Below are 15069 nucleotides of genomic sequence, written 5' to 3'. Positions count from 1 at the left end.
AAAGCCCACAAGGTAAAGCAAAGAAAGTCCACATGAAAAAGCAAGGTAAAGCCTACATGAAAAAGCAAGGTAAAGCCCACAAGGAAAAGCAAGGTAAAGCCCACAAGGTAAAGCAAAGTAAAGCCCACATGAAAAAGCAAAGTAAAGCCCACATGAAAAAGCAAGGTAAAGCCCACATGAAAAAGCAAGGTAAAGCCCACAAGGTAAAACAAAGAAAGTCCACATGAAAAAGCAAGGTAAAGCCCACATGAAAAAGCAAGGTAAAGTCCACAGGAAAAAGAGGGAAACCCCACAAGGTAAAGCCCACATGAAAAAGCAAGGTAAAGTCCACATGAAAAGCAAGGTAAAGCCCACAAGGAAAAGCAAGGTATAGCCCACAAGGTAAAGCAAGTTAAAGCCCACATGAAAAAGCAAGGTAAAGTCCACAGGGAAAAGCAAGGTAGCCCACATGAAAACGCAAGGCAAAACCCACAAGGTAAAGCAAAGAAAGCCCACAAGGTAAAGCAAAGAAAGCCCACAAGGTAAAGCAAGGTAAAGCCCACAAGGTAAAGCAAATTGAGTCCACATGAAAAAGCAAGGTAAAGCCCACAAGGAAAAGCAAGGTAAAGCCCACAAGGTAAAGCAAAGTAAGTCCACAAGGAAAATCAAGGTAAAGCCCACATGAAAAAGCAAGGTAAAGCCCACATGAAAAAGCAAGGTAAAGCCCACAAGGAAAAGCAAGGTAAAGCCCACAAGGAAAAGCAAAGAAAGTCCACATGAAAAAGCAAGGTAAAGCCCACATGAAAAAGCAAGGTAAAGCCCACAAGGTAAAGCAAGGTAAAGCCCACATGAAAAAGCAAGGTAAAGCCCACATGAAAAAGCAAGGTAAAGCCCACATGAAAAAGCACGGTAAAGCCCACAAGGTAAAGCAAGGTAAAGCCCACATGAAAAAGCAAGGTAAAGTCCACAGGGAAAAGCAAGGTAAAGCCCACAAGGTAAAGCAAGGTAAAGCCCACATGAAAAAGCAAGGTAAAGTCCACATGAAAAAGCAAGGTAAAGCCCACAAGGAAAAGCAAGGTAAAGCCCACAAGGTAAAGCCCACAAGGAAAAGCAAGGTAAAGCCCACAAGGTAAAGCAAGGTAAAGCCCACAAGGTAAAGCAAAGTAAGTCCACAAGGAAAAGCAAGGTAAAGCCCACAAGGTAAAGCAAAGTAAGTCCACATGAAAAAGCAAAGTCAGTCCATATGAAAAAGCAAGGTAAAGCCCACAGGAAAAAGCAAGGTAAAGCTCACATGAAAAAGCAAGGTAAAGTCCACAGGGAAAAGCAAGGTAAAGCCCACAAGGAAAAGCAAGGTAAAGCCCACAAGGTAAAGCAAAGTAAGTCCACAAAGAAAAGCAAGGTAAAGCCCACAAGGTAAAGCAAAGTAAGTCCACATGAAAAAGCAAGGTAAAGCCAACATGAAAAAGCAAAGTAAGTCCATATGAAAAAGCAAGGTAAAGCCCACAAGGTAAAGCAAAGAAAGCTCACATGAAAAAGCAAGGTAAAGTCCACAGGGAAAAGCAAGGTAAAGCCCACAAGGAAAAGCAAGGTAAAGCAAAGAAATTCCACATGAAAAAGCAAGGTAAAGCCCACATGAAAAAGCAAGGTAAAGCCCACAAGGAAAAGCAAGGTAAAGCCCACAAGGTAAAGCAAGGTAAAGTCCAAATAAAAAAGCAAAGAAAGTCCACAGGGAAAAGCAAGGTAAAGCCCACATGAAAAAGCAAGGTAAAGCCCACAAGGAAAAGCAAAGAAAGCCCACAAGGTAAAGCAAAGAGAGTCCACAGGGAAAAGCAAGGTAAAGTCCACAGGGAAAAGCAAGGTAAAACCCACAAGGAAAAGCAAGGTAAAGCCCACACGAAAAAGCAAAGTAAGTCCATGTGAAAAAGCAAGGTAAAGCCCACATGAAAATGCAAGGTAAAGCCCACATGAAAACGCAAGGTAAAACCCACAAGGAAAAGCAAGGTAAAGCCCACAGGGAAATTCAAGGTAAAGCCCACAGGGAAAATCAAGGTAAAGCCCACAGGGAAAAGCAAGGTAAAGCCCACAGGGAAAAGCAAAGGAAGTCCACAAGGTAAAGCAAAGAAAGCCCACATGAAAAAGCAAGGTAAAGCCCACATGAAAAAGCAAGGTAAAGCCCACGGAAAAGCAAAGGAAGTCCACAGGGAAAAGTAAGGTAAAGTCCACATGAAAAAGCAAGGTAAGTTCACTAGGAAAAACAAGGCAAGTACATTAATAAAATCAAGGTGAAGTCCACTAATAAAAGCTATTTACTAAGCATGAAATCTCAAAAACTGCAAAAATTAACTTTCAGTGTATGTGATTTGCTAAAATCCCACTAAATTATATCGGGATGTGCCAAAACCAATAACTTACTATATAAACGGAAGTGATTAGAAAGAAAAAAGCGGCAAGTGCTAGTATAAAGCCGATATTAACTAAAAACAATGAATTTGCCGTTTTTAATGAAAATGAAGAAAAATTTAATGTATGATTTGCCATACTTGATAAACCTATTTTGATTTACATCAGAATATAGCTATATGTCTAACCACTGCAAATTTAAGCCTAATTAAAAAAGTTGATCAAATTTAGTACAACAAAATTGGCTTCAAAAAATTAAGCTGACAAAATCAATCAGGATTCCATTAAAATGTTTACTCGATCATCTATATTCTTTGTATAGAATACCCTTAGAACTGACAGTTTACTTGTGAACCTAAGTTCTGGAGAGAAGAGGCGAGGCCTTTCAGACCCACTGGTTTTGCTATGACACACCCCTGGCTCCTCCCCCCGACAGCTGTAAGCGGGCACAAACCACGCCCATCGGGGCGGAGCTACCAGAGACATGTGAGTTGACAGGAACCAACCCGCCATATTTGAAGTTGCAAGTTGCTATGAGGTATATCTGTACTTACCATTCCATTTTCCTGTTGTGAGATTTATTTGAGATTGCAAATTACTACAAGTAGTAACTCAAAGTTCCAATTGTGAAATTTAACATTTCCCATTCCTCTTTATATTTTAAGATAATATAATGTGACAGTAGTTCACCTCCCCTTTCCAAGATATTCCTATCTTGTTACCTAAAAGTTGCCTTTCCTCTAAGTGCAAGGATAAGAGTCTAAATATATCTTAAAGAAATTATGAATAATTGAAAAAATGTTATGGTTGGCCTTCAGAAACATGAAAGCTGTTGACTTTGTATGTAATTACTTTAAAAATCCTTTATTTCCTCCAGAATGGTCTCCTCGGTTACGGGGGAAGGGTCGGAGGGTGAACCAGACCCTGGGTCTGAAAGGCCTCGCCTCTTCTCTCCAGAACTTAGGTTCACAAGTAAACTGTCAGTTCTAGAGAGAGAGAGGCTTCAGCCTTTCAGACCCACTGGTTTTGCTCACCCGATACTTCAGAGGGCATGAAGATGAAGTCCTGCAACAACTGCATCGAACGCTCCCTTTAGACCGAGGAGAGCATAAAATGACCCAAATACAGAGTTGCTTTTCCAATTCATACTAGTCATTATCTCTTGCAGCGTAACTCCGTTATACATCATCCTTGAAGCTGCTTGACCTCTGATAGAGTGGAAATTGGTGGTGTGTTTTCTGGCATTGGGATCAGCTCTGAAAATACAGTCCCTGAATAGCTGCCTCATCTTTGGAAGGGACATGATCTTGAAGTTTTCATCCAGCCAAATATGGTCTTTCCTATCTATGTTTCTTTCTGCACAGATTTTATTTGTGTACTCCAGATAAAAGTTTAATTGTCTAACCGGACAAATTTTTGGCTTGGTAGGGTGACACCTAAAGCTGAATTCAATAGGAGTGTAATTGTTTCTCTGATTCTTGGCCATGAAGGAAGGGTGGTTCCTTAACACGATGGTTTCTGGCGTGAAAGTGCTCCTAGAGATACATAGATGATTAAATTGGTTAGCTCTCAATGGGCAAGCCAAAGCTACGAGGAATAAGGTCTTCTGAATCATGAGCAGCATAGAATCATCTCTTGTAGTGTTGAGGAAGGAAACCACTTTATCAAGATCCCAGCCTGGATATTGATGAGAATTGCTGGGTCTTCTTCTATTTACTCCATCAAGCATAGCTTTAATGTACTTGTCTTCTGCTAGGCAATAATTGGGAAAGTATCCCTTCAAAACCGGTCCAAGAGCAGCTCGGTATCCTTTTAGTGTGTTGTATGCTAGGCCCTTGTCTATTAATTCGTTAAAATAGAGTAGCACTGATAAAAGGGGGAACTTGTTGTTACCTCCATATTTATTGTGTATGAACTCTTTAAAGCTGCTGAAGAGGTTTTGGTACTTGGCCATGGAACTGTCTCGTAAATTGGAAGTAATTTTGTTGCATATCTCTGGAGGAAATATAGAAGGTAGTTGATCTTTTATATTCTGAACGCGATCAAATTTAAGTGGTGTTGCGCTAAGGGTAAGGTACAGTCCATATGAAGTATCTGGCAGCCTTCTGCTTTGACTTTGTACTTCCGGTATTCCTTGGAGACTGTCTTGACAAGGGGAATCCATGGTTCCGTTTCCTGGGAAACAGTGCAGAAGAGCATATTGTTATTACATTCGTTATATATCTTAAAAGCAACTTTATGCAGTAAGAAGCCTGGGGGAAAAGCATAAAGAGGAGAAGAACCTTCCCAGCTAATGTGAAGAGCATTATTACTGATTGCTTTTGTGTTGGGTACGGAAGAACAAAATCTTTTACATTTAGAATTAAAACCATTGGTGAAAAGGTCTATTTCAGGAGAGAAATTCATATCTGTGCAAATTAAATTGAATAGATTGTCGTCAAGAGTGGCTTCTGGATGTATGGAACCAAAGTCTCTCGATAGGGAATCAGCCATCACATTGCATTTCCCTTTAATCCATTTAGTTTGAATGTCTATGTTGTATTTTCCTTTGATGTTTAGTAACACTTTGATGGCCTCCTGGGCCGATTTGTTCCTAATGCTACCATGTTTTTTGATCCAGCAGTTTGTTACTTGTGAATCTATGTGAATTAGTACTACTTTGTTTCTTAGTTTGTCTCTGAAGTGTTTTATACAGTAGATGCATGCAAGTAATTCTCTAATGTTAATGTGCAGAGTATTCTCATTTTGTAGCCATGTATTATTAGTTGAGAGTATGCCATGTTCTCCTACTAATGCTCCACCCCAGCCAAAGTTGGATGCATCTGTGAATAGTTCTAGATCTACTTGATTATTAGGAATGTTTATATCACTATACATGTTAGTCTGTTTCCATTCTCCTAGAAAGGATTTGAAAGAAGGAGGAATGATTCTATATCCTTTAGCAAAATATCTATGAAATCTGTGAAGGAATTTAAGATGGTATCTACCGTAAAAGGTGTAGTAGGAACAGAAGTTAAGTGATCCTATCAATCTTTGATATAATTTGAGGTCAGATCTGTTCAAGTTTGATACTGTATTGGCAAGTCTGATACATTTATCAATATTTTTCTGCATTGGTCTCATTGTTTTGTTTTCCAAGTTATAATGAACTCCCAAGAACTCTATCTTTTGCACTGGATGAATGACAGACTTTTTAATAGATATTTGCCAGCCCAGCTCTGTGAGCACTTCAATGACTATTTGGGTGTGAGCCTCGCATTTGTGAAAGTAATCTGCTAATATGAGTATATCATCTAAGTAGTTAAAGATGAGAATATTATATTCCTTTCTAATGTATTTAACTACTGTGTACATTAGTTTGGAAAAGATGTAGGGAGCTGTCTTTAACCCGAAGGGAACAACCGTCCATTTGAATTTGCGCTTTCCTAATTTGAACGTTAAGAATCTTTGAGCACTTGAATGAAGGGGGACGTGCCAATAAGCGTCCTTTAAATCAAGTCTACATGCCCAGTTGTTTAAATGCAAATAAGGGAATAAAGTTTTAGGTTTCAGCATGGAGAAAGAAGGTTTTTTGATCATAGTATTAAGGCATTTCATATCGAAGATTAGGCGAATGCTCCCATCGGGTTTAAGCTTGTAAAATATGTGGTTATAGTAGTAGAAAGAATTCCTGTTAATTTGTTCTATTACCCCTAGGTCTAGTAATCTGTTACATTCTCTCTCTAGTATCGTTCTCTTGCTAGAAGGATAATGTCTATCAACCCCTAATCTTTTCAAAGTCTTTTGAGCCTTATTTTTTATTGATAAATGGGAGTCTCACACCCTTACTGATCAAGTTGCATGCAAAAGAAGAATTTGGGAGTTTTTGCCAATTTTTTAATTTATTTGTCAATGACCTACCTATCCCACTTACTGGAGGGGCGTGAGAGGTTTCCTTGGAGCTGGAGGCTTCTGAAGGGAAATTTAACTCTTCCAATATCATTGAATTGTTAGTGGGTACATTTGCCAAATTTTTATCTTTACTGTGTAGCTCCAGGTTATTTTCATCTTGGTCCGAGCAGGGCTCGATGGTATTAAGAATTAAAGAATTATTAGTTTTGTTTCTTATCTTTGACGTCTGAATTAATTGCTGTCTGTCCCCCTGTACTCCTTCCCCCTCTTCGGCCACCTCTCTTGATACCTCGCCTGTAGGGATTGAACCTATTCCTGAACCCAAAGCTTCCCCTGAAACCTCTGTAAGAGTTGAATTTCCCTCTGGGGTAGCCCTGATGCTTGCCAAAGTTGAACCTTCCACCTCTAGGGAAAATGTCCCCTCCTCTAGGAAGGGGACCGCCTCGAAAGCATGAAGCAATAGCTTTCCTATGATCATCTGATAAGACCCATATATCATTAGTTTCAGCTTTAATAATAGCATCTCTGGTATCTAAATTGAGGTTCCTGGGTAAAGTTCTACTTCTGAATGAGCGGATTAAACTTTTAATTAGATCAATGTGTTTCCTGAAAGGCCCAATTATCACTTTAGTAATGAAATCAATATCGTTAATCTTAGAGGGGTAAGCTAATTGCGCCAGAGCTGCATGCCCTTGAAAAGAAGATATAGCCATTTTAATGTTTTCAATATCAAAGTGAAATTTCTTCTTGAAATCTTCATTGAACAACCTGCCACTTGGCCAAAAGTTCAACTTTGGCAAATTTATCAATTTGAAAAGGTCTGCAAGTTCTTTATTATGATTACAAACAAAGAATTGATCATGAGAGTTCTTGTCTCCTTCACTTAATGTTAATGCAATTAGGGAGTCATTTAATTGTATTTTCCCATCTCTATGAATGGAGGGCACAGCATTGAAATTGTTAGATATATAAGTAGGAATAGGTTTGTTAAAAGTAAGTGGGTTAAATTCTTCATAGTCACTACTATCTTCATTATAAGTAGTAAATAATTCTTCATTTGCATTCTCAGGTAAATCTACTTTACGGCGAGGGCGCTTGGGAGGAGGAGTATTGTCATTCCTTTTTGCAGTCGAACCACCTCTGCAATAGGAATGAAAATCTAGACTCAAATTTGATAATAAAAGTTAGACTGATGTCTATAACATGGCTCATGAATTTACGAATCAGGTTGGACAGCAGCAGACCTAGAAAGCTGAAGCCAGGCAATCGGGTTCTAGGCTCAAATGGCCTTCATCGGTTAATTCAGGTCAATCGGCATCCTCTCACTAATATTACATGCTTAAACTATATAGCCTCTACAGTAATAATCTTATATTATTAATATAGCCGACCTGTCAGAAATTCTTAAGACGCAGTTCCTCATGGTAAGGGGTAAACCATTATATCGAAAGGAAAAGAGTGTGATATAAAATTCTACCCATTAGCTGAGGTAGGCGCAATTATACCGCCTTTGACAGGAACCCCTCCAGTTAAATGTCGACGATAGGATCTCAGTGGGATAGGCGCAAGCAGCGGCTAATAGGTAGCCTAGATTGACGTAGTATATTAAACTTAAAATAAGAAAAAGTTAGGCTACTCAACTCTTTGGAACGAAAGGCAAACCTAGTTAACACCTCACCTCACCTTACTGCATAAATTACCTTTGCCATATAAGTATTTAGCTCTAATAATGTTTAGGCTCACTTTACACATAGTTTAGGATTATATGATAATGTACTTCGGTCTCGAAATTTATCTATTTTCAAACTTTTACGATTATCACTACCGCACGGTCCGTACCGGCTCATTGTTTACCTTTTACTGCCATGCTCGTGACGTCATCAGTCTATATCCGCTGCTATCCAAGACGTTTTTATAAAAAAAACAGAATATTAACCCTGGATAGGTACGCTCCTCGGACACCCCTTTAAGGGTATACTCAGACGCGAACGACCCTGACGCCAAAAAAAATTCTTGAAAAATCAGTTTTTGCAGTAACCTCTTTTTTTCTTTTGCCAAAAAAAAACTTCAATGAATGCTTAAAACAACTGTAAAGATAAATACTACTCATCTGCAGAAAAACTATTTATTATAAATATTTTAAAAAATTAAGTAGAAAAAAAAAGACCTGACATAAAAATTCATAAAAAAAAAAGTTTATACATATATACACAAATCCTTTTAGGAATTGATTCTTGAATGTTTAGGACACATCTTGATGTATTTTGGATGAAGTCAGACCCATGGAGGTGAAGATCTGAAATGAGAAAAAAAGGGTAACTTTTTTTGGCCAAAAAAATTTGTCCAAATTTCATGAATTTTTTTGGGTACCTAAATGAAATAGGAAGTGGCTAATTTTTTTAGGGAATAAACATATGTTATCCTAAAATAGAAATATGTAAAAAAATCTTCATTATTTTGTAAATTACATTTATATCAGGGGCCATATCTAAAGGTAATTTTTTGAGTACTTAGAAATTTCGTTAAAAAAATACATATATTTAATATATAATATGATATTTATGCAGGTAAAAATATACCAAAATATCACAAATTCTATAGGGAACAAGAATATATATAGATAGGGCAACTTACGCTTCGGATATGTCCACAAAATGGCCGCCAACCACACTGACTCAGACTCCCTAATCTGCCACTTGAAATGTAGGAAGGGTATGTCAATTTCAAGGTGTTATTTACTAATCTAATTATTATTGGATATGCATAAAAATTGTATGGTGGGTTGCTGGATAATTGTCGATTGTTTTACGACTATAAAATTAAAATTCTGACCCAAAAAAATTTTTTTGAAGGGAAATAAAATCGAAAAAAAAAACAAAAATGTGAAACAAGATAATATTTTAGCTAAAAAAATTTGATGATATTCAATCAAAAAAGAAGTAAACAAAATTTTCCGACAAATAAACATCTAGAGGAATCATTACTCTGTGATAGTTCCTTAGTACGTAGTAATTTTGAAAGAAATGGGAAAAAACGAAAAAATGGCAATCACCGGAAAATCGAACACATACCTGTATATACGCCATATCTGGCTAAAAAAAAGATAGGCATGGGTAGCCAGATCATCTAGAAACACTCTCCAACACTATAAAAATATAAGTTTTGCGACACTACTTGCCAATTCCTTACGGTAACATGACTAAGCAAAAAAAATGCAAAACAAGTAAAAAGGGGCACTCGCGGAAAAATGGCCATTCTAATATACGGCATTTCAGAAAAAAAAAAATTCAGCCACGTGCTAGGCAAACCATCAAGGCACATTATCCGACAAATAAACATATAAATGAATCATTACTCTGTGATAGTTCCTTAGTACGTAGTAATTTTGAAAGAAATGGGAAAAAACGAAAAAATGGCAATCACAGGAAAATCGAACACATACTTATATATACGCCATATCTGGCTAAAAAAAAATAGGCATGGGTAGCCAGATCATCTAGAAACACTTTCCAACACTATAAAATATAAGTTTTGCGACACTACTTGCCAATTCCTTACGGTAACATGACTAAGCAAAAAAATGCAAAACAAATAAAACGGGGCACTCGCGGAAAAATGCCCAACATTCTAATATACGGCATCTCAGATAAAAAAAAAAGACATGCACGTGTTAGCCCAACCATCAAGGCACACTTTCTAACACATAAACATGAAAAAAAAAACAATAATATACGGCAATTCCTTTCTACGTAGTAAATTTTTACAAATATTGAAAAAAAAACAGAAATTGGCAACCGCAGTTAAATACCCAATATACCAATAACTACGCCGTATCTGACAAAAACAAAGTCACGCATGGGTAGCCAGATCATCTAGACACACTTTCCAACACCAAAAAAGCAAAAGTTTTACGACACTATTTGGCAATATCTTACGGAAAAATGACTTGGCAAAAAAATGAAAAAAAATTAAAAAGGGGCACTCGCGGTAAAATGCCCAACATTCTAATATACGGCATCTCAGATAAAAAAAAAGACATGCACGTGTTAGCCCAACCATCAAGGCACACTTTCTAACACATAAACATGAAAAAAAAATGAATAATATACGGCAATTCCTTACTACGTAAAAATTTTTACAAATATTGAAAAAAAAACAGAAATTGGCAACCGCAGTTAAATACCCAATATACCAATAACTACGTCGTATCTGACAAAAACAAAGTCACGCATGGGTAGCCAGATCATCTAGACACACTTTCCAACACTAAACAAGCAAAAGTTTTACGACACTATTTGGCAATATCTTACGGAAAAATGACTTGGCAAAAAAATGAAAAAAAAATGAAAAAGGGGCACTCGCGGTAAAATGGTCCTCGTGGTGATGAACGACATTTTAACTAAAAAAAAAATCATGCACATGGTAGCCAAACAATCCACCAAGACTTTCCACAACTGATAACCTATACAAGTTGCACCATTCTACGACAATTTCATAATACGTAATAACTTTGATAATTATGCAAATTACCTTAGAAGGGTAAACTCGGTCGCGCTCGACCCCGACGCGTCTCAGAAATCGGGGAAGGAGTACAGCTACAGCAATGCACATCTGGACACTACTAGAGCGTGTAGGGGAGACACCTCCTGCAGGTCGATCACCCACAAATACAGTCACGGGGGTGAGTCACGTGAGAAAAACCTCTTTTTTTTTGACGCTCGGGGTCGTGTACGACCCACCGTACCTATCCAGGGTTAAACCTTACCCTTTCTCCACTAGTTTCATTAATGTTTGATTCTGTAATAATAACAATTGAAGAATTTCACTGTTGGAAGGTTCTTGGCTTGTTACTTCCGTTTTGGGACATCTCTTCCTTTTGGGTTGTGCCGGTAGAATATGGTCATCATCGCTAGTTTCGCTAAGATTATGCACATCTGCTGATACTACGACTTTTTAGGACATTTTAATTAGTTGATTAAGGCGTTGTCCCTCGTAACAATAATTAGGGGAGGGTTGTAGTAATGGTGAGGTGTAACAGGTGTTACCTGTGTCCTGTCAACTTCAAATATGGCGGGTTGGTTCCTGTCAACTCACATGTCTCTGGTAGCTCCGCCCCGATGGGCGTGGTTTGTGCCCGCTTACAGCTGTCGGGGGGAGGAGCCAGGGGTGTGTCATAGCAAAACCAGTGGGTCTGAAAGGCTGAAGCCTCTCTCTCAGTCTCGGCCCAGCTCTCGCGCTGACAAGAGCTCTCCAGCCTTCTGAAGTTTAGCAGCACCGGACTTGGCAACACCTGGATGGGTGGACTTATATCCACATAGCCACTAGGACCTCTCAACTTTGGTTGAAGAGGCCACATATAAGAAAGAATCCAGTTATTTACTTTGGCTTTTTTGCTAATTAAATAACTGTTGTTGACCTCAGTGACTGGCTCAATTCCATCCAGTATGGCTGATGATGGTCATGACAGTCTCCGCACTTACAGAAGGAGTTTGTACCCCTCCTGGATCAATCCCTGCAAGAATGGGGCTCAGCAGTGCAAGTGCAATCGCTGCCTGAGGTACCAGAACTACAGACAGCAGCTAGTAGACCACATAGGGTTCAAAATAAGGGACCCAACGGTGCTCTCCCACAGGAAAACATGCAGTTGTTTTCAATGCTATAGCCTGGTACTTGAGAGCATCTACCACCTCCTACAAAGGAAGCACAGGCCAGGATACATGGATATACCATCCTACCCTCCTCAGCCTCCTTATCCAGACATTTTTCAGAGGAAATACCGGGTGCAAGCACGGTACAAAGAGACAGTCTCTGCACCCAGTTGCAGTAACTCTCTCCCCTTTGAACGGGACTGTGACTGCCAGTCATGCGTGTATGCTATCTGGAGCAACACTGTAGGCCACAGCTCCCCCACTCATGCCAAACCAGCTATGGACTCCGAAAACCCACCTATCCCGGAGCCACCCACCCCATCTCCGGCACCAGCTGTCCAGAAGACACCTGAAAAAATGGAAGCAGAGGACGCTCCACTCACCGCAACTCCGGAACCTGAGACCAACGTTTCAGCCATGGCTCTGGACCTGACTGACAACCAACCACCGCAACTAGCAGAAGTGCACCCAGAGGATTGCAACTGCACTCCATGCCTCTCACAGCTCCTAATGGAGGCTCGGGCAATCACCGAGAACGACCCAAGCTTGGACCTAAACTTGGCCGCTGCTGAGGAACCACAACCACCTGTCAGCCAACCCAAACAGCTTGTCAAATTCAAGATGGCAGCTGTAGAAGGCTCACCGTCATATGCAGCAGTTGCTGCTATTGCCACCGCCAACCCTGGCATCAAGATCACAGCCAGGGCCAACCTAAAAGGGGATTTAATTATATCCCCGAAGGACCTTGCCAGCGTCAACATCCTCCAACAGGAAACCTCCCTGACCCTCCTGGACCCCGAGAAGAGACTCAGACAGGCAGTGATCTATCGGTTTCCTGTCAACATGCCACTGTCATTCGTCACCGACTGCAGCAATGTTGCAAATGCCGAGAGGAAGCTTGACCACCGCAAACTTCCCACCAACGAAGTAACAGTCACCTTTATTGGGCAAGTCCCTAAAGCACTGGATTTGGGCCTCTGGGGAAAGTTTCCCATCAGAAGTCCAAAGCGAGAACCACTGCGCTGTTACAACTGCCAGCGCTATGGGCACCATAAAGAAGAGTGCAGGAACCCTACAATATGCGGAGTCTGCAGCCACCGCCATCCCACACAGGACTGCATTGACGCACATCGGAATGGGACAAAAACCCAGGCAAAATGTCCCAATTGTGCGGGACCTCACCATGCATGGAACAAGAAATGTCCTGAATTCTTGAAGAGGCTACCAACCCCACTGGCAACCCCACCGACCAAACCTGAGGCTGCACCAAGGCAGACACCTAACAAACCTGAGGCTGCACCAAGGCAGGCACCGAAACCCCAGCGGATTCAGCGAACCAGGCCTCCCCGGCGACAATCCGAGACTCCCCCTCCAGGAGCCCCTACTGCAGCCACGGACCAAGAACCCAGCGCTGTCGCTAGCCCAGCTGAAGAGCCAACCTCCAGCGCTGTGCAATCTCCTCCCCAACCCCCAGCAATATCTGCCATCTTATCCCTGGCAGAGGCCCTGCCAGTGGATACCTTGATCCCCCTAGTACTGCAACTACTAGTCAAAGTCTGCTCCCTTGCTAAGACTCCCTCCTCTGTAATTCATTCCCTCCTCAGTCCCTTAGTTTCACCCTCCCCGGTGCAGAGATAGGCATCTATGCTTAAATCTGCCACTTTTTCCTACTACTCGAATTCTTCCCTCCTCTCCCAGTCTCTCCTACTTACTGGGACTTACTGCTATCAACACTTTTACCTACTACTGAAACCTTTCATTTCGGCTCCAAGTGGTCCTGCTTCTTGGTCCGCAAGGTCATGCTCTTGGTGCTGAGCGACCACACTGGCAACCACGCTCAAGGGGCTGAGCAGTTGCAAGACCTATCATTGCCAACCTGGCGACTATGCTCAAGGGGCTGAGCGGTCGCACCTGCAGCTACGCTCAAGGAGCTGAGCGGCTGCAAATCCAGACATGAGAGACTGGTACTGCTGTGACACTATTGCCTACTTAGGGCAATAAATACTACGGGCTGCTACACAAAAGCCCGTGTCCAGCAGTAAGGCTGGGCAATCTTAACTTAGTACCTATTTTTTTGTGTTTGATCACCTACGGGCCGAACAATAGAAAGGCCCGTGCCAACAAGAAGTGTTGGCTTTAATACACCAACAACAAACAAGCCTCTCTCTCTCTAGAAATAATCATTCATCCATGTTCAAAACTAAGCTAAGGCTTTTTATAAGGTTAAGTCAGCGAACGTTGAATAGAGTTTAAAAAAAGACAGAACACGGCCAGATTAACATGAATTAGATTTTTAAAAGTTATACCCGTCACATACCTTTGATACCTTCTGCTCTTGACGGAGATCCAGCTGCACAAGATTGCTGTAGAGCTACCTCTTTCAAAGTAAGGTGAAGACAGCCACAGGGATCCAAAAGTCAGACACAGTCGTCTGACGTGTTATTTTAGTGTCCTTGCACGAAGAGAAGAGCCCTCTGGGATCAGTTTGAGTAATTATTTCTGCTGAGAAAAAAAAAAATCTTAATTTTGATTTTTAACCATAGGATTAGTTTTCTTTTAAACTTAATTCCACATCTTAAAATAATATAGCAAATGCTTGTATTGAGTATTCACATAAGAAAAAACCTGGCTTTCTTTATTGTTAATCAGATTCATCTGTTTACCAAGAAGTTGCATTTTGGCTATACTCAAAGAAAACTTTTTTTTTTTTTTTTTTTGACAGAAACCATGCTTATTATTCGTATATTTTGTTTTTCTTAGGATTCTTAGGGTCTTGTTTTTTCATGGAAATTTTTTTTTTATCAGTGTTCCAATCAGTCACATATATGCCAATCAAGATACGAAAACACCCAAACTTGTTAAAAATCGTTATTGAAAAAAAGGGAGGGGGGAGATGTTGCTTTAAAGGTTATGAAACAATATGGAAAAATGTTCCAGATAAGACTTTTAAGCAAATAAACTACTGAAAACTCAACATGCAATCAGAATTATTCATACTTTTAAATATATATATATATTTTTTTTTTCACTAATGGATTCCTTAAATAACTAATACTAGAATTTGGACATTCAGAAAATCAATAATCGATTTTATATCAAGAAGCACGCTGTTGTTCCCTAATCTAAGATATGCTTCAAGTCATCACTAAAA

The 15069-nt window shown here is 40.0% G+C and overlaps 1 long non-coding RNA gene across 1 annotated transcript in view; it reads right to left on the bottom strand.

The window, feature by feature from the left end:
* The window catches only part of LOC137630956 (uncharacterized), a 50078-nt gene that overhangs the window by 2779 nt on the left and 32230 nt on the right, over positions 1-15069 (bottom strand). Inside the window, exon 2 of the long non-coding RNA XR_011041820.1 lies at positions 14236-14417. This is a non-coding gene — a long non-coding RNA (uncharacterized lncRNA). The remainder of the gene's footprint in view (positions 1-14235; positions 14418-15069) is intronic.

The sequence above is a fragment of the Palaemon carinicauda genome, chromosome 39 (genome assembly GCF_036898095.1).
Source record: "Palaemon carinicauda isolate YSFRI2023 chromosome 39, ASM3689809v2, whole genome shotgun sequence".
Classification (NCBI taxonomy): domain Eukaryota; kingdom Metazoa; phylum Arthropoda; class Malacostraca; order Decapoda; family Palaemonidae; genus Palaemon; species Palaemon carinicauda.
The sequence above is the reverse complement of the archived record's forward strand: the minus strand, read 5'-3'. Positions and strand labels throughout refer to the sequence as shown.